Genomic DNA, 830 nt, shown 5'->3' on the forward strand with positions numbered 1-830 from the left:
CCTGCATCCCCCACCCTTTCCAGAAAAAGTTTGCCCCCCCCCCCCCCGCACAGGGTAGTGGTCGGGGCTGTCAGGGATAACTGGGGAGTCCCGGATGTGACAGAAGTGGGCAAAGACTGTCAGAGGAGCTGTGAGGTCTGCAAAGATGAATTTCACAATGTTGCCTCGCTGCTTTTGGCAGGAGATAGAAATGCTTTGTTTTCTGTTTTTGCTCCGTCAGCCCAGTCACATCAGGAGGCATGGTGGAGGGGCGGGGCTTTGGGCAGCCGGGCTGGGGCGGAGCCCACGAGCTGTGCTCAGTCTGATCTTCAGGTGGAAGGTGCGGTTTGTCCCTTCAGGATTTGCCTCTGTGTTTGTGCTTTCCCACGCGTCCTCTTTTTAGAAAATAGTGACCATGTTGATGGCAAAGGTAGCGAGGCGATGGGAATGAGCTGGGTGCCGCTTCGCGTGCACGCACCCTGAACAGGCCTCGTCTTTAGGATCCGAAAAGGAGAAGAGGTCGAGCAATGCCCACGAGGCTTGAGGGACGGGCACTGAAGGAATAGAACCGACGATGGCCCACGGGGGGAGCAGGCAGCGCTCCCATCTTTGAACCGAGACGCTGGCAGCTCGGATGTGCCCGAGAGAAGCCAGAGGTCGGCAGACTCATTAGTCAGCAGAGCCAAATACCAACAGTACGACGACTGAAATTTCTTTTGAGAGCCAAATTTTTTAAACTTAAACTATATAGGTAGGTACATTGTTATTAACTTAATTAGGGTGCTCCTAAGGCTTAGGAAGAGACACACTCAAGGGGCCAAAGAGGCGCATGTGGCTCGCCAGCCGCAGTT

This window comes from Myotis davidii, unplaced genomic scaffold (assembly GCF_000327345.1).
Source record: "Myotis davidii unplaced genomic scaffold, ASM32734v1 scaffold43, whole genome shotgun sequence".
Classification (NCBI taxonomy): Eukaryota; Metazoa; Chordata; class Mammalia; order Chiroptera; family Vespertilionidae; genus Myotis; species Myotis davidii.